The 26,895-nt window shown below is 54.0% G+C and overlaps 1 long non-coding RNA gene across 2 annotated transcripts in view; it reads left to right on the top strand.

Annotated features, from left to right (window-relative positions):
- Positions 1 to 26,895, top strand: part of LOC147097446 (uncharacterized) — a 463,039-nt gene that overhangs the window by 51,831 nt on the left and 384,313 nt on the right. For both annotated transcript variants that reach the window (XR_015074385.1, XR_015074384.1), the window contains exon 2: positions 3,288 to 3,480. This is a non-coding gene — a long non-coding RNA (uncharacterized LOC147097446). The remainder of the gene's footprint in view (positions 1 to 3,287; positions 3,481 to 26,895) is intronic.

Raw genomic sequence — 26,895 nt, forward strand, 5'->3', positions numbered from 1 at the left:
GGCCTACAGAGCTCCTGTGTACTGTCAGAGCCTGGGCCCGGGCCTACAGAGCTCCTGTGTACTGTCAGAGCCTGGGCCCGGGCCTACAGAGCTCCTGTGTACTGAGCGAGCCTGGGCTTGGGCCTACAGAGCTCCTGTGTACTGTCAGAGCCTGGGCTCGGGCCTACAGAGCTCCTGTGTACTGTCAGAGCCTGGGCCCGGGCCTACAGAGCTCCTGTGTACTGTCAGAGCCTGGGCCCGGGCCTACAGAGCTCCTGTGTACTGAGCGAGCCTGGGCTCGGGACTACAGAGCTCCTGTGTACTGAGCGAACCTGGGCCCGGGCCTACAGAGCTCCTGTGTACTGAGCGAGCCTGGGCTCGGGACTACAGAGCTCCTGTGTACTGAGCGAGCCTGGGCCCGGGCCTACAGAGCTCCTGTGTACTGAGCGAGCCTGGGCTCGGGACTACAGAGCTCCTGTGTACTGAGCGAGCCTGGGCTCGGGCCTACAGAGCTCCTGTGTACTGAGCGAGCCTGGGCCCGGGCCTACAGAGCTCCTGTGTACTGAGCGAGCCTGGGCTCGGGCCTACAGAGCTCCTGTGTACTGAGCGAGCCTGGGCTCGGGCCTACAGAGCTCCTGTGTACTGTCAGAGGCTGGGCTCGGGCCTACAGAGCTCCTATGTACTGTCAGAGCCTGGGCTCGGGCCTACAGAGCTCCTGTGTACTGTCAGAGCCTGGGCTCAGGCCTACAGAGCTCCTGTGTACTGAGCGAGCCTGGGCTCGGGCCTACAGAGCTCCTGTGTACTGTCAGAGCCTGGGCTCGGGCCTACAGAGCTCCTGTGTACTGAGCGAGCCTGGGCTCGGGCCTACAGAGCTCCTGTGTACTGAGCGAGCCCGGGCCTACAGGCGCCTCTATGATGCTCTTCGGGTCACTGACACTGTATGTGGGTAATTTTATCCTGACCCGCCCAGCGGGAAACTCCAGGATCGGATCATCCGCTCGTTTTTCGCCCCGTTCAGTTTTTCTTTGGGGAGCCCCGTCGGGCGCTGGAGTGAAACGTGCTGACAATCCGCGCCTGGCGTTTGCCGCGGGGCGGCTCAGGTTACAATGAGCCCCGGGGTTTGTGGCAGACACCTGGGAACGGGTTAATGAGTGGAGTCTGCTGTAAGAGGCCTGGCCCTGGAGCAGGCAGCTCCTCCGCAGTCCATCATCTCCCTCGAACACACACGGTAATCAAAGCTCACAGGATATTTTGATTCCACTTCCCTGATCCGAGCTCCCTTTGATAAATAACACCCAGGCTCAGCTTCATTCTGTAACAGAAGCTTCCACAAAGACAATCATTTTTCATTCATAAGCCTCAAGATTACTCGTATAAAATCTCTGATAATGCCGAGCTCGAAATTCTAAAATGCCGTGAATGAGATTTGCAGAGGGGGCCAGGAGCCCGTCGGGTGTCATTTTATTCTCTCTGTGGCTGTAGACTCAACTCTGACCAACTTGTTTCACCCAAAGTATTGCCGCGGTGGCCCCTCCCCCCACACTGTGGCCCCTCCCCCTCACGCTGTGGCCCCTCCCCTCACGCTGTGGCCCCTCGCGCTGTGGCCCCCCCTCGCGCTGTGGCCCCTCCCCTCACGCTGTGGCCCCTCGCGCTGTGGCCCCCCCCTCGCGCTGTGGCCCCCCCCCTCGCGCTGTGGCCCCCCCTCGCGCTGTGGCCCCTCCCCCTCACGCTGTGGCCCCTCCCCCTCGCGCTGTGACCCCTCCCCCTCACGCTGTGGCCTCTCCCCTCACGCTGTGGCCCCTCCCCTCACGCTGTGGCCCCTCATGCTGTGGCCCCCCCCTCGCGCTGTGGCCCCCCCCTCGCGCTGTGGCCCCCCCCTCGCGCTGTGGCCCCCCTCGCGCTGTGGCCCCTCCCCCTCGCGCTGTTGCCCCTCCCCCTCGCGCTGTGGCCCCTCCCCCTCGCGCTGTGGCCCCTCCCCCTCGCGCTGTGGCCCCTCCCCCTCGCGCTGTGGCCCCTCCCCCTCGCGCTGTGGCCCCTCCCCCTCGCGCTGTGGCCCCTCGCGCTGTGACCCCGCCCCCTCGTGCAGTGGCCCCTCCCCCTCACGCTGTGGCCCCTCACCCTGTGGTCCCTCCCCCTCATGCTGTGGCCCCTCCCCCTCGCACTGTGGCCCCTCCCCCTCACGCTGTGGCCCCTCCCCCTCGCACAGAGGCCCCCTCACGCTGTGACCCCTCCCCTCGCATGGTGGCCCCACCCCCTCGCGCTGTGGCCCCGCCCCTTGTGCTGTGGCCCCTCCCCCTCACACAGTGGCCCCTCCCCCTCATGCTGTGACCCACCCCTCATGCCGTGGCCCCTCCCCCTCGCACCGTGACCCCTCCCCCTCGCGCCGTGGCCCCTCCCCTTGCACTGTGGCCGCCCCCATGATGTGACCCCTCCCCGTCGCACTGTGACCTCTCCCCCTCGCGCTGTGGCCCCCCCCATGATGTGACCCCTCGCGATGTGCCCCTCCCCCTCGCGCTGTGGCCTCTCCCCCTCGCGCTGTGGCCTCTCCCCCTCACGCTTTGGCCCCCTCCCCCGTGCTGTGACTTCTCCCCCTTGCGCTGTGGCCCCTCCCTCGTGCTGTGACCCCTCCCCTCTCCCAGTGCCCCCTCCCTCTGACATTCATGCTTGTTCTACACTTCATAACTGAGGGAATTCCAGAGCTTAGGGCCCAGGCAGCTGAAGGCGCGGCCGCTAATGGTGGTGCGATTAAAATCGGGGGATGCGCAAGAGACCAGAATTGGAGGAGCGCAGAGATCTCGGAGGGTCGTAGGGCTGGAGAGATTGGAAGGGGTGAGGCCAGGGAGGGATTTGAACACAAGGATGAGAATAAAAAGCGAGGCGTTGCTGGACCGGGAGCCAGTGTGGGTCAGCGAGCACAGGGGGTGATGGGCGAACGGTATAAATGTTGTGGTGTCCTGAGAGCTGGAAACAGCAGAGAGTGATGATATTTGTGGCACTTGCCTTCTGTCTGGGCTCCACCTCTCTCTCCTTTAAGATGCTCGTTAAAACCTACCTCAGCTGCCCTAATATAACCTGATCCGGTGTTAGATTTTGTTTGATTATCGCTCCTGTGAAGCACCTTGCAACATTTTACCACATTAAAGGCACTAGATAAATGCAAGTTGTTGTTTGAAGCAGGCAGGCAATGAAGGTAGGAGTTCGGCGCACAGTCTGGGCATCACTCTCTCCCAGAGCCGACACTTAGTGTAAAGGGACCTATTTTTCTAAGCCTCGAACAGTTCAACACCAGTATAATTTCCTCCCCACAGATTGTGTTACCGGGAGTACTGGAGTGAGGATTTCCAGATGGACCCTGTGGTTTGCAGAGATTTCCCTGCTCTGAAAATATTCCGGTGATTTGAGATTTGGACTACAGCCCGCTGCGTCTCCCAGCAACCTCCGCGTGGAGCCAACAGTCCATCCTCGCCCGGTTCAGGCCCAGACCCCTTGGGAGTTCAGCAGGTAGGAATTGGACAAGGGGCTGAAATGAAACTTGGCACACAGACCGTGAACGGATCCAAGCTAAGCTTGAGGGTGTGATTGAGTTGCGATGTGCAATCTGATGTTCAATATTGGGCCTTCAGATCCTGTAAGATCACAGGACTTGTATCGGGAAGTAATGGCGAGGCTTCCTTCTGTCAATCCTATTATCTCTCTGTCAAAATTTATTATTACAACTGGTCCGTACAGAGCAAGAGGATTCTGGTCTGTGATCAGTGAGGATGGAACCATGTATTAATGTAATGTATTACAGGGGGAATCTACTCCTCATTCTGTACTGTACACGGGGCAGTGTTATCAGGGGTAGTGTAGCCCTTCATGCTGAACTTTGCAGGGGTCGCTGAGCTTTGTGTTAATACTTACAGAGGCTCTCCCACACTGTAAAGTTTCAGCTGCCTTGTATCTAAAGGCCAGTTCACACGGATGTGAGACACACAGGCGTTTGAAAAGATGCCCTTGAGTGGCGGTGTCTCTTTTTTTAGGTGAGCCACATCCTGCCATTGCCGTCGGGTGCCAGGCGGAAGTGGAGTGGCCGCAGCGTGTGTCTCCACCCCGGGGTTAAGCCAAGCAGTTTCCAGGGCTCGCTCTCCCGGCTCCGCTCCCGCAGTGGGAATCTCGCTCGCTGAGAAACGAGTCGGAGATGGGACGAATACAAAAGCAAGATGCTGCGGATGCTGGAAATCTGAAATAAAAACAGCAAATGCTGGAAACACTCAGCAGGTCAGGCAGCATCTGTGGAGAGAGAAACAGAGTTAACGTTTCAGGTCGATGACCCTTCGGCAGAACTGGAATATGTTACAGATTTAGCAGGTTTTAAGCAAGTGCAGGGGCAGGGAAAAGGGGGGAGGGGAGGAAAGAACAAAAGGGAAGGTCTGTGATAGGGTGGAAGACAGGAGCGATTAAATGACAGAAGGGATGATGGTGCAAGGCAGAAGGAGATGGTAATGGGACAAGTAAAGAAACAAAAGCTGGGTTTAGAGGAGGTGTAAATGGGAATGGCAGAATCATCATCAACAGCTGCCGTCCGAAAAAATGGAGGCAGAGGTAATGATCTGAAATTGTTGAACTCGATGTTGAGTCCGGAAGGTTGTAAAGTGCCGAATCGAAAGGTGAGGTGCTGTTCCTCGAGCTTGCGTTGAGCTTGATGGGTCTATTACTCTGCAGTTCTGGTTCTCCGGCTCGCGCTGCCATCCATCGAGGCTGCGTTCCGGGGGGGACACGGGCTGCTGAAGCTGTCCTCGTGTCTGGCGGCGGGTGAGCTGTGTGCAGGACGTGCTTTAAGACCAAGCCGCGAGTCCACCGTCTCCAAGTCGGACAGAGTGTGAATGCCTGCGGGAGGGGACGGGGAGCCCGCCAGGGTTTGAATTGGGTTTCTTCTCTTCACGCCGAGCAGTCCTGTCGCAATCCAAGCTGAAGGGAGAGGTTATTTTGCGACTTGTTATTGAAGCGATAAGCTCCTCGGCAACACACACACTCTAAATATTTGTCCAGTCGATAATAATGATGAGGAGTTGACAGTCTGTGATTCTATCTCACGGGCTGCCCTTGGAGCAGTAGCTTGTATTTTATAGGTGTGGAGCATTTTATAATCATCTGAGGTCTCCTGGACAAGTCCCACAGGGTGAGCGATAATCGATGAAGGTTTTATAACCTTAACATTTCTTTCAAGCACCAAAGTAGGGCCTCAGCTCGCAAAGGCCGACTAAAAACACACAGAAAATCGACAAAGTCCTGTCCTTGCCTCTGTTTATTTCTGTCGGTTTATTTTTAAATGGAGCCGGGGTTACTGCCCTCATTGACACCCCAGGAGAGTGTCCTCATTAATCTCTCTCTCCTCGTTAGATGTGGAGTCCATGGGCTGTGTGTCTGCCTCCTCTAGCGAGGTGAATGCAGCATTATCAACCTACAAAGTCGCCATGAGTCTTTTCAAAAAATATCTCTCCTAATTTTTATTCTTGCTCTGCGAGCCCAGATAGTGAGTGTGGTAAAGACTGCCCAGTGAAGCAGGGATCTCCGCACATCAGCCTGGTTCCATTTAAAGAAAGACTTGCAGAAGTCGGGCCTGTTCCCTCTCCTGCCCTCCTGCAAAAGGTGCGATTGGGGTGGAGAGCGATCCCAGCTTCCGTGCAGTGAGTGAGAGGCCCCATTGAAGTTGAACCAATGGGTCTGTGGTAGTTTTCTCGTCCAGAGTGATATCCCTCGTCCTCCATTTAAGGCACAAAGGGGATTGAGTGAATCAGGAGCTGATCATGTGGGGAAATCACAGACCCACGCTCCTTCACTCTGTGGGGCAGTGTTCCCCTGGATGTCCTTCATATCCTTTAGGGAGTCACATATAGACCCAGACCGTCCTCACACAGTCTGGGCCTATATGTGACTCCAATCCCACTCCAACGTGGCTGACAGTCAATGGCCCTCTGAAGTGGTCCAGCAAGCTTCTCGGTTGTACCTCGAGGGATTGGCAATAAATCCCGGCCTCAGCCACGAGAATGAATTTTAAAAATTGAAAGACAATGGGGAAGAAATTCGGTGGAACCGCAAACGGAGCGCCCAGCTCGCCTGGGCGCCGGAATTACCGCTGCGATCGGAGCAGCTGCGACCGCCGGAAATTCAGCTTGTGCGCCCCAAGAGGGACACGGGGCGCTGCTCGAGGCGCTCCGCGTCCCTCTTAGGGCGTTGAAACTGAATATCGCAGCGAAACGTGACGCGCCTTCCTCCCATTCTTAAGGGGGAGGGGCCTGCACCAGCGCGATCAGAGATCGCGAGTGCCGGCAAAAGAGCCCGGCACCGAGGCGAAGTGCCGGGCTCTCGGAAAACAGCCGGCACTGCCGCCGGGGGCGATCAGGAGGCCGGGGACGGAGGTGCTGGCAGGCGGCCGCCGAAAAAAAACGGCCACCCCGCACCTCCACCTTAATTTGCGCCACTCCCGCCACAGGTAGGCCCCGTGAACCGGGCGCGATTTGCGAACGGCGCTACAGAGGCGGGCGCTACCAATATCGCGATCGGGGCGGTAGCGGGGCGCTGCGCACACCGATGACGTCATCGGTGGCGGCGCAGCGCAACAGGCTAACGCTGTCATTAGCGCCCCAGCTAAATATCGCGTGAGGCGTGGCCAGTGGCGCTAAAGCCACTGAGTGCCCTCTTTAGGCGCTAACTGGTGGCGCAGCCCACCAAATTTCTAGGCCAATGACTGGGCTTATCGCCCGTTACTAATGGGTGGGGAGTTGCCTGGTGCTGGTTGGATCCTGAAGCAGTAGAGGAGTCCGCTCCAACGCAGTGCTGAACGACGCCCCTACATGTGTCCTTGCCAATCCCATCGGCACCAGAATCTCAGCTCACGGGAATCCTGTTAATTAGCCAACTCCCAGAGGAGAGATCTGTGGAATAAATGTCCTACTTAACCTACAGAAAGAGACGGCCTTGGAGCCACTTTAATGCAACGAGAAGAACATAAATTGTAATTAATGTGACTAATTACTGTGGGATTTCATCCCCTTAGTGTACGAGCGATTCTGACTGAATGGAGCCAGGCCCCTTTGTCTTGGGAAACATAATGGGAGTGAGCCCTGGCGCTGATGTTTCTGGGAGCAGATTAATGGCAGATGGGTTAAGGGAAGTGGCTGAGCTGGCGAAATGTGACGTAAGGAAGCGACCTTGTAGAGGCAAGGTGCAGCTTGTGTTCACCAAGTGCTGGGATGTGTGGGGTTATTTGTCCCGTGCACACGCCCCGGTGATCGGTACTCTGATGATTGTAAATTCGGTGCTGGCACACACTGGCCCACTCACGCCGTGCTTCCAGGATTGGGGGGTGGGGGAAACGTGAGCTGGGGGCGAGGTGGCGGGGTCAAGCGGTTGAGTCTTCACTGCTTCACTGCTATTGAGAATTAATTGAATAGCTGAATAATTAATGCCGGCACCTCATGGGGCACAGGAGCAGGAAAGGAAAGGATTTCTGTTTTAAAATCAGGATACGTGAGGCCGACAACGCAGCAAGGTGTTAGTCAGGCTCTCCTGTGCAGAAATGACCGAACCTCAACCAACGATGATTCTGCTCTGACTCCCCATTAGAATCTGCGTGCTGTGTCTGCCGATGATTTTGCCATTAATCGTCACTGTCACATTGACGCCTAGGCCATTTACTGGCGAGCTGTGGAATGGACGGGGCTCTGAATGGGGTGGGCGCCATCCTGCTTTGTGTACAATCAGTAACCCTGGCACAGGAGGGTCATTTAATCACACTCTAGATTCAGCTGTGTGTCAGCTCTGGCTCAGTGGGTACCGCACTCCCCTCTTAGTCAGAAGGTTGACGGTTCAAGTCCCACTCCAGAGACTTGAGCACATAAAGCTAGGCTGACACTCCCAGTGCAGTGCTGAGGGAGTGCCGCACTGTCGGAGGGGCAGTACTGAGGGAGTGCTGCACTGTCGGAGGGGCAGTACTGAGGGAGCTCTGCCCTGTCGGAGGGGCAGTACTGAGGGAGTGCTGCACTGTCGGAGGGGCAGTACTGAGGGAGCGCTGCACTGTCGGAGGGGCAGTACTGAGGGAGCGCTGCACTGTCGGAGGGGCAGTACTGAGGGAGCGCTGCACTGTCGGAGGGGCAGGACTGAGGGAGCGCTGCACTGTCGGAGGGGCAGTACTGAGGGAGCGCTGCACTGCCGGAGGGGCAGGACTGAGGGAGAGCCGCATTGTCGGAGGGGCGGTACTGAGGGAGCGCCGCACTGTCGGAGAGGCAGTACTGAGGGAGCGCCACACTGTCGGAGGGGCGGTACTGAGGGAGCGCCGCACTGTCGGAGGTGCCGTCTTTCAGATGAGACATTAAACCGATGCCCCCATCTGTTCTCTCAGGTGGATGTTAAAGATCCCAGGGCACTATATCGAAGAAGAGCAGGGGGAGTTCTCCCTGGTGTTCTGGGGCCAATATTTATCCCTCAATCAACGTCACTAAAACAGATTATCTGGTCATTATCACATAGCTGTTTGTGGGAGCTTGCTGTGTGCAAATTGACTGCTGCATTTCCTACATTACAACAGTGACCACACTTCAAAAGTATGTCATTGGCTGTAAAGCACTTTGGAACATCCGGTGGTTGTGAAAGGCGCTATATAAATGCAAGTCTTTCTACTTCTTTCATCATCGCTGTAATAAATGGGCAGGTTGGTCAGTGAGTCACACAGTAGGTGCAGGGTGCCCGTCTGGGAGGGGAATATGTAAATCTGATCAGCCTGGCTAGTCTGTGCAGAAATCAGACAACTAAATGTTGGCAGTGAAGGATAAAGCAGGTTCTGAGCGTCTCGCTGGCCTGCTCACAGCCTGTCTGTGTGTGATTCAGGAGGCTTGTCATTTGCAATCCTCTAAATTCCCTCAACACCTAAAGGGAGGAAAAGCCAATTATACTTGGATAGACTGGGTTGCTTTTCATTAGAACAGAGGAGGCTGAGGGGAGACTTGATTGAGGTGTATAAAATTGTGAGCGGCCTAGAGAGAGTGGATAGGAAGGACCGATTTCCCTTAGCAGAGGGGTCAATAACCAGGGGGCAGAGATTTAAAGTAATTGGTAGAAGGATTAGAGGAGAGTTGAGGAGAACCTTTTTCACCCAGAGGGTGGTGGGGGTCTGGAACTCACTGCCTGAAAGGGTGGGAGAGGCAGAAACCCTCATCACGTTTTATAAGTACTTTGTGCACTGGAAGTGCCGTAACCTACAGGGCTGTGGACCGAGAGCTGGAGAGTGGGATTAGCTCTTTGTCGGCCGGCACAGGCACAATGGGCTTCTGTGCCATAAACTTCTTTGATTCTATGATATAGGACAGCATCTGGCGACTGCCCTGCACTATTCGCTACCTCCCTCCTTCCAATACCAACTGTTAAGTCTGTGAGTTGTTCAAGTAATTAATACTCAGACTTAATCAGTAACAATAAAACAGGTCTTTACTGGTTGGAGGTAGGGACTACACTGAATACAAGATTACTGCACAGTGCTTATATACCGGTGTGTTCACCCCCGGTATTACGTCTACAGCAGCCTGAGAAAGTAGTACATCTCTTAAGGTGGAACAGGCTTAAGCTCTCTTAAGGTGGAACAGGTTACATACACAACACTCCTCCCTTCTTAGCTTTATAGTCATCCCCCCATTTAACATAACGTAATAACATATATACATATATAACTTCATGTTTAACGTAACATATCACAGATTCAGTCTCTGCGGAAAACAGTTCACAGATTCAATCTCTGTGGTGTAGTCGGTTCACGTTACTCATTCAATAGTCCTTTCATGGATTTAACAGCTTGAACTTCCGAACTGATTTGGCTCCGTTCGGAGGGACCACGTGTGTGATCTGGTAGAGGTGATAATGGTTCAGATGGGTCATCTTCTGTTTTTACTTTTCCTTTTCTGCTTCTTGGAGACTCTCTGGGCTCCATTGTCAGCTGCCACAGCTGCCAGCTGCATGCGCAGTTCCTCCTTCTCTTCCTCCTGTTTCCGTCGTAGAGCCAGCTTCTCCCGATGTTCCGTAGACTTTTGGTGCTCCTCCATGATTTCTGCACTTTGGGAGTCGAAGTTACAAGCTGGGCAGGACAGGACATCGTAATATTCGGTGTCGTCCACCAGGTCATGGTAATATTCGGTGTCGTCCTGAGCTAGACCAGTGAGAGGGTCGTCTATTTCCTCCATACCCAGCTGGACGTTAGCCAGCTCTTGTTCCAAATCCAGACATCTTTCCTGAAGAGACTTCTTCATATGTACCTCTGCATCCAGCTTTTTCTGGGCTTTCAGCAAGTCGTTTACTAGTGACCTCATTTGTGATTTTAATACTTCAACTTCCTTTGGAGATTGATTGATCGGACTATGCAATCCCTCTACCGGAGCAGCTGTTTCAGCGGTCTGTTGTTCTACATTGACGTGAGTCAGCGTACTTTTGGCATCCAATGGCTGCTCTGTTGCAGTCGTTTCAGTCTGTGTCGTCACATCAGCCATCTCAATGACTTTTGAGAGCTCCGAACCCTTTTCCTTTGAAGATCGCAGCTCGTGTTCAAGTTTTTCCCATTTCAGAGTCTTGTCCCTCAGCATATGAAGGAGTTGGCTGACCGTTAACTCTTCTGACACCAGATTATGGCACGCACCTTCAGAACCTGAATCAGCTTTGATTCGTTCGGCCTCCTCGCGCAGATGGTTGGTGTGCTCCTGCTCCATTTTCTCCATCAGTTGCTTCTGTTGCCTTTCCAGATTCTCCCACTCTGTAACAAAGAACTTTTTTATTTCATTCATCTCTTGCTCAAAACGGCGAATCATTTGTTCTAATTGCTGTTGTAGTTTGAAATGGAGTTGAGTTCGAGCCCAGTGTCCCTCAAAAATGTGCATATCAGTAGACTTGACAGACTCAGAATTCTCTGTTAAACTATGTTGTTGTTGCTCAGTGGAATTCTGTGCTGAAACTTTGTCTTTTGCACATGGGTTGGTCTTACCATCATCAGTTCTAGAGTCTGGGCTGATTATCTGCACCGAGTTCTCACTCTTTATGGCTTTTAGCGAATGCCAGTCCATATTTATGTTTCTAAACCACTCCCGGCCTAGTAGTGGTGGACCTCCCTCCGGTAGCACATATAAGTCCATTATTTGACTTCCTTCGCCCTTGTTGGCCACTGCAACCTTTATTGTCCCGATGGGGTACACTCTCTGCCCCGTGTAGGTTGTCAATATAATCTCCGTATCCTGTAGGGGAATATGTTGGAATAACCTTCTGTAATCTTTCTTATTCATGACCGACAATGCCGATCCAGTGTCCAATTCCATTTTTACTTGGACTCCTTCTATCTGAAGAGTAACCCAAATTGTCTGGAGGTCTGCACCCTTACCAACGTTGAGTACCCTTAAGCTAGCCAGTTCAATACTGCTTAAGCCAGCCAGTTCATTACTGCTAGCGTCTGGATTGGACTCCTGTTCGGCCACCTTGTGTACCTTTGCGTATTTCCCTTGCGGTGACTTCTTGTTGCTGGTCTTCTTCCCTGACCTGCATACTCTAGCTATATGTCCAAGCTTACCACATGTTCTGCATTCTTGGTTTTTAAACCAACACTGGTTCTGATCATGCGTTGTCTTTCCACAATGATAACATTTAACAGAACTCACACCCAATTTGTGTGCACTGAGCTCCGGTGACCGTAGCTGCATTACTGCCGTGCCTCTCGCTGCGGCTTCGTGTGCTGCTGCCATAGTGACCGCCTTCTCAAGCGTCAGCTCATTCTCCTCGAGCAGTCGCTTTTGTGTATCCTGTTTAAATAAACCACACACAAATTTGTCTCGTAGTGCATCTGTCAGTCCCGTTCCAAACTGGCAATATTTCGCTAATTTACGCAATTCCAGCAAATATTCAGCATTGCTTTCATTCTGTAGCTGTCTTCTGTCGTAAAATTTAAATCGTTCCGCTAGCATCAGCGGCGTGGGGTTTAGATGATCTTTCAGGACAGTAACAATCTCATCGAACGTCTTATCCGCCGGTTCATCTGGTGATAACAAGTGTTTCAATTGCCCGTATGTCTTCGCACCCATTAAATTTAATAATGTTAGTGCTTTATCAGCCTCACGAATTTTATTGGCCTTACAATAATTTTTAACTCGTTCAACATATATGGCCCAATCTTCGATGTCACTATCAAAGTTGCTAATATTCCCGTGTTTAGGCATTGTAGTACTTTATCAGATTTGCAATTTCTCAGATTTTTTTTTTTTACTGCTATCCAAGATGGCGGCTTCCCGCTCTTGCTGTCGTCCTCCGCCCACAAAATGGCGGTTTTCCCGCGCTTGGCGGTCTTCACCCGTCCCCCGACGCCGTCTCCCTTCAGCCCCGAGTGCGGCCCTTATCTCCGCCGCGATCGATGGCCCGCGCTTTTCACCGCGGCTCTCGCGCCTTCAGTGTCTGCCGACGCTGCACCTTTCAGCCCGAGTGCGGCCCTTATCAGGGATTGCGATCGATGGCCCTTATCTCCCGATCGCGATCGCCCTTGTTCCTCCAACTTCCCCAGCCCTGTCTTTGCAGCCAACGCTGCTCGGCCTACCCACCACCGAGGTTGAAAAAGAAGCTGCAGGATGTCTTCTGCACTCCAGTTTTCAGTCGCTGATGGAGGCTTCAGGGTCCTAATGCCTGTCGCTTCCAGTGGGGTGGTGAGATTTGAAACCTCTCTTCAACGTCCTGTCTGTGGACGAAGCCGCCGTGGAATAACTGCCGCAGGGTAAGAATCTGACTCGTCGCCAGTGTTAAGTCTGTGAGTTGTTCAAGTAATTAATACTCAGACTTAATCAGTAACAATAAAACAGGTCTTTACTGGTTGGAGGTAGGGACTACACTGAATACAAGATTACTGCACAGTGCTTATATACCGGTGTGTTCACCCCCGGTATTACGTCTACAGCAGCCTGAGAAAGTAGTACATCTCTTAAGGTGGAACAGGCTTAAGCTCTCTTAAGGTGGAACAGGTTACATACACAACACCAACAAAAGTCTTTCTCCCGTTGGGTGTCAGCCGTGGCTCAGTGGCAGCACCTGAGTCAGGAGGTTATGGGTTCGAGTCCCCCGACAGACAGACAGGATGGATATAGTTCCAGGAAAAGTGCAAATCCTGGTTTTAATTAGGCCCTTTCGCTAACTCAGTGTGTATTGGGACTGCCTTGCTTTCTACCAGCACTCACTTTTCTGCTTTCTCTCTCTGAAGAGAAGGAGCAGCACTGAATAGGGCTAATCCCACTCTGGTAACATCCCATAGCTCGGTAGAGCATGGCTGGAGACCCAGAGACAAGAGGGAGCAGAAGAACTATTTGTGTAACAACTCGGACTAACGGCGAGACTCTCGTGATTTAATACAGGAAGCTCGTCCCCTCGAGAGGCGCCCAGAGCCTGCATCTATCTGCATGCTCCCTGTTTATGGAGCGGTAGATCAATAGGAGTAAGAAACGGGAATAGCAGCGAGCCCGATGCAGGTAAATCTCTTCAAACTGCTTCTGCTAATTGATCCAAACGTGGCTTCCAGTGCAGACTGAGCACCTGCCTGGATTGGATGGGGATGAGGCGTTGAGGGCTTTCCCTGTCGATGGGGAGTCCACTATCACCAGATATTAACTTCAGGAGCTCTCTGTACAAGAGTTAGTTACTTTCCTCCATTCGGATCCCCTTCCCCTCCCCTCCCCTCCCCACTGTGCTCTGTGACAGATGACTTACACAGTCCTCATTTATAAAACCGCGAATTCATTTGTTTTCTTTCCCCCACTGATTGTTTTGTTTTCCTGGAGCTAATTCTATGATAAGTGATTGTGTTGCGCCTAAGATTTAGCGAATAATTGGACCGAATAAAGTTTGGAGATAATGAGTGTCCGGGCCCGAGTGTCCGGGCTGCTTTTTCTCAGTTTTGTGGTGACTGAAGCCTGTGTAGATGTTCTGTTTCCCTTCCCTCCCTTTCCTGAAAGTGTTGTGTCTTGCTGGAGAGGGCCGGGACAATTCCACAGGCACTGGCCGCCTCCAGCAGCTCGCCTGTGAGGCCATTCTCTGGGAGTGAGCCCTAACCAGAGAGTGCTGGCAGTCCATGCCAACGTGGAGTTGTCTTCAGTGGAGCTCAGTCCTGCCCTCGCTCTACTTCCACACCAGCGCTCTTCAATTGTCCTACATTGGCTCCAGGTCCAACGCCTCGCTTTTCAAATCCCTCCATGATCCTCGCCCCTCCCTATCTTTATAACCTCCTCCAGCCCCACAATCCCCCAAAATATCTGCGCTCCTCTAATTCTCCCCTCTTGAGCATCCCCGATTATAATCGCTCCACCATTGGTGGCCGTGCCTTCAGCTGCCTGGGCCCTAAGCTCTGGAATTCACTCCCTAAACCTCTCCGCCTCTCTCTCAAATCAAAAATCAAATCAAATCAAATCAACTTTTATTGTCATTGTTAGTGCACAAGTGCAGTACAACGAAATGTAGGCTTGCGGCTCCCGAGAGTGTACAATTGGATTAGGACACTTAAACATTCAACATACATTTGTACATATATATTAGCATAAATATGACCATAATAAAGTGCATCGGCAGATGTGCAGGCTTTAGTGTTTATTTGTGGAGTTCAGTAGGATGACAGCCCTGGGAAAGAAGCTGTTCCTAAATCTGGTCGTACGGGTGCGAATGCATCTGTAGCGTCTTCCAGATGGCAGGAGGGCGAGCAGACTGTGGCTGGGGTGGGTAGGGTCTTTGATGATGGACCATGCCCTCCGTAGGCAGCGTTTCTGATATATATGTTCTATGGTCGGTAGCCGGGTGCCGGTAATGCGTTGGGCAGTTTTGACTACCCGCTGCAGGGCTTTCCGGTCATAGTAGCTACAGCTGCCGTACCATACTGTGATACAGTTTGTCAGGATGCTCTCTATAGTGCAGCGGTAGAAGTTAGAGAGGATCAGGGGTGACAGATTACATCCCTTCAGCCTCCTCAAGAAATATAGGCGCTGCTGGGCCTTCTTCACCAGAGAGGAGGTGTTGAGGGACCAGGAGAGGTCTTCCGTGATGTGGACTCCGAGGAACTCTCCTGCTTTAAGACGCTCCTTAGAACCTACCTCTTTGACCAAGCTTTTGGTCACCTGTCCTAATATCTCCTTATGTGGCTCGGTGTCAAATTTTGTCTGATAACGCTCCTGTGAAGCACCTTGGGACGTTTTACCACGTTAAAGGCACTGGATAAATACACGTTGTTGTTGGTGCAATATAAACTTGTTTCGGGCTAGATCGCTCAGCTCCTCCCGCAGCCTTGTCCTGACTGGGAGCTTTGATTCCTTCACACAACTGGGAGTGTCGTGCCCCCTTTATACCTCAGTGCCTGTGATGGGGAGAGTGTGGTCAGAGACAACTGCTGTTTGAAGAATCTGATGTCGCAAGTGGCAGTTCTCTCTCGGAAAGGGGCTTTCACTCAGACTCCAAGAGTGCTGGTGGCAGTGAACCAGACTCTCTCTGGCAGCATTTGCTGTGCGATTTAGGGAAGGGGGAAGGAAGGAAATTCCTGGCCTTTCTTGTATTCCACTCCCCGTCCCCTCAGACGCCCGGGAAAGGGCTCTGCCAGGTCCCTAACTCCAACGAATTGGTTCAACAATTTAAAAGGGCCGTGATGGAGCTGCAGTTATCTGGCGGAGCCCTCTGTGTGCTTACATGTGTTTAATGAGCGATATTTCTCTGTTCACTGCCTCGCGTACACACACATGCGCGGGCTGGTAATGTGCAGTTAATTATAGATAGAGCCAGCAAATGATCAGGTAATTAAACAAAATAAACCACTTGGCAGCAGAGCCTCGGTGCTGGAATCTGCCAGTCGGAGGAAGCAATCGAGGTTTCACTTTGATCAAGTTTGTCGCACTCAATTATCATTACTTGGTCGTCGTGTAATGGGAGTGTCGCACTCAAATGGCACTGAGGCAAGGAGAGGGTGAAGTATTCTGAAATTAACTCAGACTGTTCTGTCTGGGTTTGAACAGCAACTTGCATTTGTATAGCGCCTTTAATGTAGCAAAACATCCCATGGTGCTTCACAGGAGCGTCGTCAGAAAACAAGCTTGACACTGAGCCACAGAAGGAGACACTAGGACAGGTTTTAAGGAGCGAGGTTTTAAAAGAGGAGAGAGAGGGAGAGAGACGGAGGGGTTTGGGGAGTTCAGGGCCCAGGCGGCTGGAGGCACGGCCACCACTGGTGGGGCGAAGGGAGTTGGGGAGGCGCAAGAGGCCAGAATTGGAGGAGCGCCGAGGTCTCGAAGGGTTGGAGGGCTGGAGGAGGTTACAGAGATGGGGAGGGGGTGGAGGAGGTTGCAGAGATGGGGAGGGGGTGGAGGAGGTTACAGAGATGGGGAGGGGGGCGAGGAGGTTACAGAGATGGGGAGGGGCTGGAGGAGGTTACAGAGATGGGGAGGGGGTGGAGGAGGTTACAGAGATGGGGAGGGGGGCGAGGCCATGGAGGGATCTGAACAGCAGCTGAGGGATTGTGGTGCAGTATGGTCTACCATTCTTGACGGCAGCTCTCCAGCACGGCTTTACCTGGGGTCGGTGCCCATTGAAAAAAGTTGGTGACTAACACTATCTTAAAATGACCAAAGGAGACAGCTTTCTCATCTCCGTAGACAACCCAGATAGTCAGAATGCCAACATCCTCCCCATCACAGGTTGCTTTGGGTAAGTCCAGGAATTATCCCTCAATGTAGGATTGCCAACTTTGGTTGGTTATATTCCTAGAACCGTATAGCACACGGTTGGTGCTAGTCAGAAGCCACGTCACTCGAGGTTCTTGTCTGGGACGATGCAGATACCGAGCCAAATGACTTGGCAGAGAAGCAAAAGCCTGAGCTGGACAAGGGAGCACAGGCTTTGTTAGCCCAGTGCTGCCAGTTGGGATGGTCTCCGATGGCGTGGGGCAGGCCGGTAGGCATCACCCACCTGGTCAGAGTTAGGGAACCAATGTTGATCTTCAGAGAGAGGACCTGTTGTTTGATTCCCCAGCGGAGGCCTACAGAGCAAGGTGTGACCCATCGAACAACACTGCAAATCCGGCTGCCTCCGGGAGCCTGGCTTGTTTAAGCTGAGCGTGACTGGAGGAGGTGCAGCCAAGGGATTGGGATGAGGCCTGCACACAACAGCGCAGTCAAGGTTCAATCAGGCACTTCACCCAGGAAATGCCTTCTAGGCTACTCAGGGTGACGGGGGTGGGGGGTGGGGCGGGTGGTGGGGATGCCTGATATGCCACAAGAACGATTCAACACCGCACCTTGTACGAGATGGGATCAGTTTATCTGCCCTACCTGCTGAAGGTCTATGGACACTGGCTGATTGAGATAAGTGGTGAACAAATCAGCCAGCACAACCAGCAGCAAAACCCATACACAGTGTGAGGCAGTGCGGTGGGGCAGGACTGGTTGTGTGAGGCTGTTTGATTGGTTAATGTGGTGCCGGGAGGGCGGCGCCTGGAGGCTCTGTCACACACTGAACGAGACGGTGGCAAGAGCAGGTGCAGCCCGACACTCCGCACCTCTCGGGAAATGCGGAGCTCAGTAAGCTATTTCTCCCAAATAAGGCCCATAAGAGGGACTTGCGTTGTGGTTCAGCCATGGCTCAGTGGGAAGCACTCGTGCCTCTGAATCAGAAGGTTGTGGGTTCGAGTCCCACCCCAGAGACGCGAGCACAAAATCTGAGGGAGTGCCGCACTGTCGGAGGGGCAGTACTGAGGGAGTGCTGCATTGTCGGGAGGGGCAGTACTGAGGGAGCGCTGCACTGTCGGAGGGGCAGTACTGAGGGAGTGCTGCACTGTCAGAGGGGCAGTACTGAGGGAGTGCTGCACTGTCTGAGGGGCAGTACTGAGGGAGTGCTGCACTGTCGGAGGGGCAGTACTGAGGGAGCGCCGCACTGTCGGAGGGGCAGTACTGAGGGAGTGCCGCACTGTCGGAGGGGCAGTACTGAGGGAGTGCTGCACTGTCGGAGGGGGCAGTACTGAGGGAGTGCTGCACTGTCGGAGGGGCAGTACTGAGGGAGAGCTGCACTGTCTGAGGGGCAGTACTGAGGGAGCGCCGCACTGACTGAGGGAGTGCTGCACTGTCGGAGGTGCCGTCTTTCAGATGAGATGTTAAACCTAGGCCCCGTCTACTCTCTCAGGTGGATGTAAAAGATCCCAGGGCCGCTATTTGAAGAAGAGCAGGGGGAGTTCTCCCCGGTGTCATTGCCAATATTTATCCCTCAACCAACATCACTAAAACAGATGAACTGGTCATTATCGCATTGCTGTTTGTGGGAGCTTGCTGTGTGCATTTTGGCTGCTGCGTTTCCTACATTACAACAGTGATTACACTTCAAAAAACACTTAATTGGCTGTAAAGCACTTTGTGACGTCCTGAGGTTGTGAAAGGCGCTGGAGAAATGCGACTCTTTCTTTTAGCGGAAGAGGGGAAATGTAGCGACAAATACAGAGAGTTGGTGCAGGAACCGCTAACTCGGGCGCAATGGCCAGAAACTGAGCAAGGGCTCTACACTGGAACCACATTATAGACCGCAGTATGCACAGAATATAGAGGGAGGGAGGAGAACAGAGGGAAGGTGGGTATAGAGAGAGGGAGGAAGCTGTAAAGGGAGAGAGGTAGAATATAGGGGGAGGCAGAGGAGGGGGTTAGTAGACGATGAGAGAGGAAGGCGCGGTGCAGCGAGACGGTAGGGACCACTGATCTGTGAGTGCCTGTGCTACGTTAGCTGGGGTAGCAGTGGGGGGGCTGCACTTGACTTCAACATCCCTGATTTTGAGAGGGGAACATCAGACAGGGCTGCTCACTGCCCAGTGACCGGGCATGTGGGGCTAACATTGGGTGAGGACACCATGGGGCTTTTCTGTGAAAGCCCTCCCCAAACAAACACCCTGCACTCTCTCTGACTAGGGTCACGTGAAGAGTGGCAACTTTCAGGAGTGGCTGAGGAAATAGTTTGTGTTGTCTGTGGATATGTCGTTAGACGTGTGTTGGCTGAGACACAGTATGGAGACCTTAGTGCAATGGTTATTAATACAAAGACAGACCATCGAGTTAGTTGAAGGCAAAGAGAATCATTATTCACTGTCATACGTGCATGAAATGCTCCTTCAAACAACAGTTTTTAATTATGTTCATCAATCAGTTGTCAGTTTTATTAATGTCAGCCCAGATATCATTGCTCTTATTGAGCCTTGTTACAAGACACACACGTACAGTGTCTGCCTCACTTGCCACCTCTTCAGTTGCTGTTGTCCGGCTTCTTGTGTTGGTCACTCAGTTGAGAAGTGAAGGGTCGAGGCCAAAGGTTAAAACCGATAGGAGAGAAGATGAGGTGTTTAGATGACGGCAAGCTCGGGTTTTGGAAAACTATAGTGGGACAGAGAGAGGGATGACTGACAGAGGTAAAGCGTAAAGTCCCAAACGCAGGGGAGTTCTCCCCGGTGTCCTGGGGCCAATATTTATCCCTCAACCAACACAAATAAAACCGATTATCTGGTCATTTATCTCATTGCTGTTTGTGGGAGCTTGCTGTGCGCACATTGGCTGCTGCGTTTCCTACATTACAGCAGTGACTCCACTTCAAAAAGTACTTCATTGGATGTAAAGCACTTTGGACATTCTGAGGTCTGAAAGGCGCTATAGAAATGCAAAACTTTCCTCCTTCTCTCCTCCTCTTCTTCTCTCCTCCATCCTCCGCCTCTCCTCCATCCTCCGCCTCCCCTCCATCCTCCGCCTCCCCGCCGTCCTCCGCCTCTCCTCCGTCCTCCGCCTCCCCTCCGTCCTCCGCCTCCCCTCCGTCCTCCGCCTCCCCTCCGTCCTCCGCCTCCCCTCCGTCCTCCGCCTCCCCTCCGTCCTCCGCCTCCCCTCCGTCCTCCGCCTCCCCTCCGTCCTCCGCCTCCCCTCCGTCCTCCGCCTCCCCTCCGTCCTCCGGCTCTCCTCCATCCTCCGCCTCCCCTCCATCCTCCGCCTCCCCTCCATCCTCCGCCTCTCCTCCATCCTCCGGCTCTCCTCCATCCTCCGGCTCTCCTCCATCCTCCGCCTCCCCTCCATCCTCCGGCTCTCCTCCATCCTCCGCCTCCCCTCCATCCTCCGCCTCCCCCTCCCCTCCATCCTCCGGCTCTCCTCCATCCTCCGGCTCCCCTCCATCCTCCAGCTCTCCGCCATCCTCTCCTGCTCTTCCTACTGTCGGGGGGATGGTGGGGGTGGGGGTTGTGATGGGCCAGCCTGTCCAGTGCGGAAGCTGATCTGCATGTGTCGCTGAAGCGTCTTCAATCCGAGCAGCAGCGCCGTTAATGAGCAATGCACACAGAACGATGAGGACAGGTTCAGCGGCAGATCCCTGGATGAGGACAGTGGGAATGGGACGCTGCCTCTCCAGGTGTGAGTGCTGTTTAGCCTTTTACCTGCGAGAGTTTAGCTGAAGGCTTCGGTGAAGGTTTAACGGCTGTGCGGGCAGCGAGGATTCAACTTCCATTACAGGCAGGGTGGCGACTAAAAATACGTCTTCCTGACTGGATTCTTTTTGCCATCTGTGGTTTTGTTCATGCTGGGAAACCTTCTGCTTATTTGCAAAGAGCAGAAAAAATCTGGTTTCAAAAATATATATAGAATTATTTTGGAAAGAACGAGGATCTATTCGTGGAAAAGGAATAATTTTTCAAAGTTGGCTTATTCTGGAGAAAACCCTGTGGCTCAGCAGGTAAAAGCACCGCCTGGTGTGGTACTGACCAACACCGACAGGACGGGCCCAGGTCTGACTCCCTGAGGTAGCTTGTCCCTGGCTCAGTGGGCAGAGCGCTCGCCTCGGAGTCAGAACATTGTGGGTTCAAGTCCCACTCCAGAATCTTAAGCCCATAATCTAGGCTGAAGCTCCCACTTCAATACTGAGGGAGCGCCGCACTGTCGGAGGGGCAGTACTGAGGGAGCGCCGCACTGTCGGAGGGGCAGTACTGAGGGAGCGCCGCACTGTCGGAGGGGCAGTACTGAGGGAGCGCCGCACTGTCGGAGGGGCAGTACTGAGGGAGCGCCGCACTGTCGGAGGGGCAGTACTGAGGGAGCGCCGCACTGTCGGAGGGGCAGTACTGAGGGAGCGCCGCACTGTCGGAGGGGCAGTACTGAGGGAGCGCCGCACTGTCGGAGGGGCAGTAGTGAGGGAGCGCCGCACTGTCGGAGGGGCAGTACTGAGGGAGCGCCGCACTGTCGGAGGGGCAGTACAAAGGGAGCGCCGCACTGTTGGAGGGGCAGTACTGAGGGAGCGCCGCACTGTCGGAGGGGCAGTACTGAGGGAGCGCCGCACTGTCGGGGGGACAGTACTGATGGAGCGCTGCACTGTCAGAGGGACAGTACTGAGGGAGCGCCGCACTGTCAGAGGGACAGTACTGATGGAGCGCCGCACTGTTGGAGGGGCAGTACTGAGGGAGCGCCGCACTGTCGGAGGGGCAGTACTGAGGGAGCGCCGCACTGTCGGGGGGACAGTACTGATGGAGCGCTGCACTGTCAGAGGGACAGTACTGAGGGAGCGCCGCACTGTCAGAGGGACAGTACTGATGGAGCGCCGCACTGTCGGAGGGGCAGTACTGAGGGACTGCCCATGAGTTAGAGAGGGGTGGGGGAGGGAGAATAAGCAGGGGTGTCTGTGGATGTTGGGTGCGGGCAGGATTTAGCTTGCCTGACATACCCCACATGATGGAATAGCTACGGAAATCTTATCCCAGCATGAGACCATTTCAGGAGAGCAGGAGTGGAAACTGGGGGGCAGGAATGTGATCGGAGACACCGGGAGTGTCCCTGCTGGCTCACCACCGTGCTCAGTCCTGGGCTATTCTGCCGGCCAGAGCTGAGATGGGCATCCCTCTCTGCCCTGGGTGACCAGCCACATTCTGCAGTGCCGCCGATTCGGTGGTCTCCTCGGCAACGTCAGGCCAAAGCTCACCGCGATGGAACATTCTGTAACGGAACAAAAATGGAGGAGACGTTGCTTTTAAACGTCTCCATCTCCACCATATTGCAAACGAGCGGTAAACCACTGACTGGCAATGCAGGGAATATCCGACCGAGCAGAGCCACGATTCGTTTGTGAGAGGGGAATATTGTTCTGAGCCACTTTATGTCGTAATCAGAGTTGGCGCCAACACGCGCAGTGCCCACACGAGGGAGCGCCCACACAAGGGAGTGCCCACACGCGCAGTGCCCACACGCGCAGTGCCCACACGAGGGAGCGCCCACACGAGGGACCGCCCACACGCGCAGTGCCCACACGCGCAGCGCTCACACGAGGGAGCGCCCACACGAGGGAGCGCCCACACGCGCAGCGCCCACACGAGCAGCGCTCACGAGCAGTGCCAACCGCCCCTTAAACTCTAATTTGGAGCGAGTGTTCTGTAAAGACTTGAGCAAGACAGCTTTAAGACAGCCCTCGCACATCAACTGCTCCAGTGATTCAGAAAATGTGTTGCTGTTGTCAGTCCAGAATATCCTGACTGTGCCGCGTGTGCTGAACAAATGCTCGAGCCGACCTTTCATCGGAAGGTCGGTGACATCTGCATATGTCGGGCTCCAGTCCACGATATCCCGCAAATTGCTCTTCCCTTTCTCTTTTCAAAAGCAGCTCTTGAATGTAATAAAAACGAATAATAAAAAGGATTGTGTGTGTGTGCAGGGAGCCCAGACTTTGGCCTGCTATGGTGGATGATGCCTGCGGCCTCAGTTATTAGCAGAAGGCAGCAGCATCTGTAAGGCTGCACTGGGAGCCGCACACAATGACACAGCCACTGTTAAAACCTATTACACATCCCCGGGGAACACCAGATACATGGCAGCCGCCAACTGCTGCTTTAGAACGACTTTGCTCATATATATTTTTGGAAAAACTCCCTTCTCTCCGTTTTCCTCTCTCCGCGCCGCCCCCCCGAGGAAGAGCTGACACTCGCTGGGGTATGGGCTCCACCAACTCCAGCAACCACTGCTCTTTGACCGCGTGGCCGTTCTTCAACTGGCAGCCTAGACAACGAGTGACGACAAGATATTCAACTGCAAGAAGCTTCACAGCCAAGACTGGTCCTTTCCTCTCCCAGCTTCCACCTTCCCACCGGGTGCACTGACCAATCATCCTGGCTGATTTTTTTTCTCCTTGGCCAAGGGCGGTGAGCCCAATTGCATTGCCACAACTGCTGTCCCTGCCTGATAGCAGCTAACACCACGGGCCAACCACTGAATGCTGCTTGTCGAATGGTCTGTCTCAGAATTTATCCTATGGTTTAAAGAGTTATCGCATCATACAGCACAGAAGGAGGCCGTTCGGTCCATCGTGCCTGCGCTGGCCCTTTGAAAAAGCTCTCCGATCAGTCCCATTCCCCTGCTCTTTCCCCAGAGCCCTGCAAATTTTTACCTTTTGAAGTATTTATCCAATTCCCTTTCAAAAGTTATTATTGAATCTGCTTCCACCGCCCTTTCAGGCAGCGCATTCCAGATCACAACAACTCGCTGCGTAAAATAATTTCTCCTCATCTCCCCCTGGCTTTTTTGCCGATCCTCTTCAATCTGTGGCCTCTGGTCACTGACCCTCCCGTCAGTGCAAACAGTTTCTCTCCACTCTATCAAAACCCTTCATGATTTTGAACACCACTATTAAATCTCCCCGTAACCTTCTCTGCTCCAAGGAGAACAATCCCAGCTTCTCCAGTCTCTCCAAGTAACTAAAGTTCCTCATCCCTGGTACCATTCCAGTAAATCTCCTCTGCACCCTCTCCAAGGCCTTGACATCCTTCCTAAAGTTTGGTGCCCAGAATTGAACACAATACTCCAGCTGGGTTTATTTATTTGTATTCATTTTATCGCTCTCCTCTCTTCTCCACTCAACAGTTGTGAATATTCCTTTCTCACAGACCATCCACTCCATCCCAGAGTCTCTCACTTCCTCCCCCGCCCCCACCTCCAACCACTGTTTACAACATAAATATATCGTTTCATCTTGGAATGATTGAACAGCCTTTTGGTGGCGCTTGTTAAATGAGATGATAGAAACCAGGGCCACGTCTCTCACTGCAGTGAGCAAACACCAGAGACCTTCACTGTCAAAAGATGCTCAGCATCAAGCTATTCCCTGCACACCAAGCTGAAACTACTGTGCGAGACCAGTGCTTTTAATTCCCATCTCAACTACAAATATTGTTCAGTATCTTGTTCTGGGCGCCTTAAACTAAGAGCTCTCCAGCGTGAAAGGCTGTGAGTGTTGCTTCATTCTACACTGTGCATCGAGATCGGACCACTGAGACACTCCGGCCTTTACACATGTTGGCCTAGAAATTCAGTTGGCTGCGCCAGGCGTTAGCGCCTTAGGAGGAGCAGATCTCGAGCGCTAGGCGCTTAGCGCCCGGGTGCTGCGTGATCTGCGCCTCGCCCCAACTTCAGTAGACATTTAGCGCCGGCGCAAATGCGCGCGCAGATCATGACGTCATTTCGTCGTGCAACGCCCTTTGTGCGCCCGGAACCGGAACTTCACTCGCGCCGCCCCATTGTGCGCCGGGCGGCCCTAACGACTGTGAAGTGGAACGGTACACAGCCGAGGCGGGCCGCGGGGAGCGCAAATTAAAGGGCACTTACCCTGCACTATAAAGGGCAGCTATTTTGCAGCATTCACTCTTGTGCAACGGATTTTTGGAGAGAGACCAAGGAAGAGAGCTTACTGCTTTGGCCCAACACTAGGACAGGTCTTTTTGGCTTCAGGCCAGAGCTATGCAATTCTCTTTGCCTTCATTGAGATCTCAGTGTTTGCCAGCATATTATGGGGGCTGCATTGGGTGCCAACGCTGAGTTTCAGCCTTAGGTCGGAAGGGCTTACAGACGCCATGAGAGAGTGGCAGCCCTGGTTAGACGCAGAGGGGGCAACAGGCGTCGCCAAGTGAGGCCTTACCCACCCAGGGTATACCGCCAGCAGTTCTCCTATCTCAACATGTCTGCCGCACGGTGTGTTAGGAGGCTGCGATTCAGAAGGGAGGTGGTTGCAGACATCTGCCAGCTGCTTCACAGAGATCTGCGTCAACAGCTGATGCGCAGGACGTCTCTGTCGGTGGCAGTGAAGGTGACGGTGGCTCTCAACTTCTATGCCACCGGCTCCTTCCAATCCGCTACTGGGGACATCGCTAACATCTCCCAGTTCGCCGTGCATTGCTGCATCCGCCAGGTGACCGAAGCCCTTTTCAGAAGGAGACGTCAATTCATCTCCTTCCCCATGACCCTGGACAAGCAGCAGCAGCGTGCAGTGGGATTTGCAAGAATAGCGGGCTTCCCCACGGTGCAGGGCGCCATTGACTGCACGCATGTGGCTTTGCGGGCACCTCTGGAGCATGCCGAGGATTACCGCAACCGGAAGGGCTACCATTCCCTCAACGTACAGCTGGTGTGTGACCACAGGCAGCGCATCCTAGCTGTCAATGCCTGCTTTCCAGGCAGCAGCCACGATGCCTTTATCCTGCGACAGACAACTGTGGCTGACATGTTCCAGGCACAGCCTCACCCAAGAGGATGGCTTATCGGGGACAAAGGCTATCCTTTGTGTACCTGGCTCATGACCCCGCTACGCGCGCCCACGACCCCTGCTGAAGAGGCATACAACGAGAGCCATCAAGCGACCAGGAACCTCATCGAACAAACAATCGGCGTCCTGAAGCAACGGTTCCGCTGTCTGGATCGCTCCAGGGGAGCCCTCCAGTATTCGCAGGAGCGAGTCTCCCAATTCGTCGTCGTTTGCTGCATGCTGCACAACCTGGCTATCCGCAGGACTCAGGCACTGCCACCTCACGTTGGACCACCACCTCAGGAGGAGCAGGAGGAGCATGAGGAGGAGGAGGACGAGGAGTACCAGCCCAGGAGGGAGGCAGAAGGTCCAAGGGCCGCCCGTCGGCGGCTTATTGAACGTCACTTCTAGGCCCCCTGTCAGGGAATGGCTTGTGCCAATGAAAGAACATGATTGCAGCCGCTCCGCAAGCCCTCAGCCGGTTAAGGCAACAAACACTTCAAAGATCAAACATGGACAATGTGAATAAATAAAATGGTTTATTGTACAAACTCAGGGCCCTTCCCACATGAAAACCAAAAACAGACGAAACCCCCAAAAAACACTCACACACATGACTCACTCCCACAATCTGGGGAGGATTAACAAAAGATGTCAACAAAAATGGCCTCATCCTCGGCCTTCAAAAAACAAACATACCAAAAAACACAACATTTGGACACACCCTCTACTTTGTGGCCCGCGAGGGCGATGCCTTCTGCAAACTTTGCCGGCCCCTGGACGCCCTGCTGCTCCTCCTCAAAGTGAGGCCAGTGGCTGCTGCAAGGCTGGGGGACGGCTCCTGAGGGGCACATGTCGTGACGGCAGATGCCCTTGGGGGTCAGCCTAGACGAGGTCTGGCCCTCGAGGGGCCGGCTGGTGAATGCTGCAGCTGTGGCTGGCCAGCATCAGTCGCTGCAGCAGCTCGTGGCAGCTCCACTGGGGGAGTGGCAGTGGCGGCTGGAGCAATGGGGGCAAGCTGGCGGATGGCAGGCACTCGCTGGTCGCCTGAGACACTGGCACTCGGCCGGGCCAGCACTGCAGCATGCGCAGCAATCTGCCGAGGGACAGACCGCTGTGCTGCTGCAGCGCGCCGGGTGCCCTGGCGATGCCGGGCTGACACAGCGAGTGTGGCAGCAGTGAGTGCCCGTGTTGCCCTGTTCTGTGACCGCATCAGAGCAGCCAGTGACTGGACGGCACCACTGATCACCTGGCCAGTCGCTGCCACAGAGGCCCCGAATTCGGTGACACTCCGAGACAGGGACTGCATGGCCTCAGGCATCCGTCCCACTACCCCCATGAGCTCCGTGTGCC

The sequence above is a fragment of the Somniosus microcephalus genome, chromosome 32, assembly GCF_052327205.1.
Source record: "Somniosus microcephalus isolate GS21.2 chromosome 32, FLI_Smic_1.0, whole genome shotgun sequence".
NCBI classification, from domain to species: Eukaryota; Metazoa; Chordata; class Chondrichthyes; order Squaliformes; family Somniosidae; genus Somniosus; species Somniosus microcephalus.